Source organism: Penaeus japonicus, unplaced genomic scaffold (assembly GCF_977035675.1).
Source record: "Penaeus japonicus unplaced genomic scaffold, GWHDUDI00000001_assembly GWHDUDI00000031, whole genome shotgun sequence".
NCBI classification, from domain to species: domain Eukaryota; kingdom Metazoa; phylum Arthropoda; class Malacostraca; order Decapoda; family Penaeidae; genus Penaeus; species Penaeus japonicus.
The window spans coordinates 16,676,679-16,679,178 of record NW_028234433.1 but is presented as its reverse complement, the minus strand read 5'-3'; positions in this window follow the sequence as shown (position 1 = coordinate 16,679,178).

Sequence of the window (2,500 nt, the reverse complement as noted above, 5' to 3'; positions counted from 1 at the left end):
ATCACACATGTAAGCCCCGCCCACAAAAGAATCTCAAACGATCACGCCCGTTGGCCCCGCCCACAAAAGAACCTCAAACGATCACGCCCGTTAGCCCCGCCCACAAAAGAACCTCAAACGATCACGCACGTTGGCCCCGCCCACAAAAGAACCTCGAACGATCACGCACGTAAGCCCCGCCCACAAAAGAACCTCAAACGACAATAGAAAACCATCCAAAATTGTGATCATGATTGAAGAAAGATAACTCGTTCAGGTGGGTGCGATGTGTATGTCTATTACAGCGTTAGTCTTTAGTTAGGAGAATAAAGTATGATAGTCGATAGATGATAACAGTGGCTATAACAGTGACGATGAAATGAGTAATGACAGAATTGATTATGATGGCAGCGGTAATGGTAGTAATAGTAATAGTAGTTGTTGTTGGTGTAGTAGTTGTATTTTTTCGAAGTAGTACTGGAGTAGTACTAATAGTAGTAACAGTAGTAGTAGCAGTAGTACTAGCAATGGTGATAATATTGATAATGATAATGGTGATGCTAATAGAAAGGATAATGATAATAGAAATAATGATAATGATCACAATGATTTTATAATAATGAAAATCGCAATAATGTTAATAATGATAATAACAATAATGATAATAATAAGAGTAATGATAATAATAATAATAATTATTATTATTATTATTATAATGATAATGATAATAAAAATAATGATAATAATAATGACAAAGATAAAAAGGATAATAATAAGGATAATTACAATTACCATAATACTAATTACCATCATAATAATAACAATCATGAATCAAAGTCACGTTCAAAAACAAAAGAAACATCAACAATTAAGGAAGAGTAAAAGAAGCAAGGAAAGGGCGAGAGAAATTAAATAAAAGAGAAACGAAGCAACAATATACGAAAAAAAGGAAGCAGAGAAAGAAGAAAAGAAAAGCAGAGAACAGGACAGAAGAGAAGAGAGATGGCCCGTTTCTATAGGCCTACTTCTGCGCCTGAATTATTAACGATTATTTTACGGGAGGCCTACGCGTTCGCACGGCGTGGAATCAGGGACTGCGTAGATATGTATTGTTCATAACTGTAATTATATTTGAGATAAGCTGCGTTGAGGCTGGGAATAACATTAACATCAGCTATGATGACATAATTGTAAGAATATGAGAACGGACCTATATTGACAACACTGTATGCTTATGTACCTATATTGACAACACTGTATGCTTATGCACCTATATTGACAACACTGTATATGATTACGTACCTAGATTGACAACACTGTATATGATTACGTACTTATATTGACAACACTGTATATGATTATGTACATATATTGACAACACTATATGAATACGTACCTATATTGACAACACTGTATATGATTACGTACCTATATTGACAACACTGTATATGATTACGTACCTATATTGACAACACTGTATATGGTTACGTACCTATATTGACAACACTGTATATGATTACGTACCTATATTGACAACACTATATATGGTTACGTACCTATATTGACAACACTGTATATGATTACGTACCTATATTGACAACACTGTATATGATTACGTATTTATATTGACTACACTATATATGGTAACGTACCTATATTGACATCACTGTATATGATTACGTACCTATATTGACAACACTATATATGGTAACGTATTTATATTGACAACACTGTATATGATTACGTACATATATTGACAACACTATATATGATTACATAACTAGAATAACAACACTATTTGTGATAGCACAACTAGAATAATAACACATGTATAACTCAACTTTTTAGTATTTCAATCCCTATTCGAGATTCTAATAGAGTCAAAAGACTGAATGAAACAACCTATTGAGCCATTCACTAAGCACAAGTATGAAACAAGGCAATTAAGTCCTCGTAGATACTTCTAAATCCTTCGAAAAAAAAAGTAACACCCCATCTCCCCTAAAAAATAGTAATGATAACAAGAAATAGATAAATGGATAAGGTTCTGTCTCGTTTTCGATCTACGTTTTGACGAAAAAATGGTTTCTTTTCCGTAGAGTTATTGGTCGTCCTTTCCCCTGGACACCCACCACCCTTCCTGCTTCCATCGCCTCCCTGCTGATTGATGTGTTGTGCTTGGTGTCCACTTTTTGGGTGAGCGATGTGTCGATCACAATTTCGTAATCGTTGTCCATCATTTGTTATTGGTAATCATGAACTGTTACTAAAAATAAGAGAGTATTGAGTGAATTGTAAGTACTTAAAAGAGGCAAAAGAGTGCCAAATGTTCTCTGGGTATAGTATATGTACTTACAAAGGCAAACAGACTTATATGTACTTACAAAAACTGTACTTAAATTATGTGTTTAAGACATACATAACTTCCCGTATATGTACTTATAACTATTTTAGTGATATGCTCTTAAGATTTACAAGTAACCTAAAAAAAATACATTTACTGGGAACTACTATGCTTGCA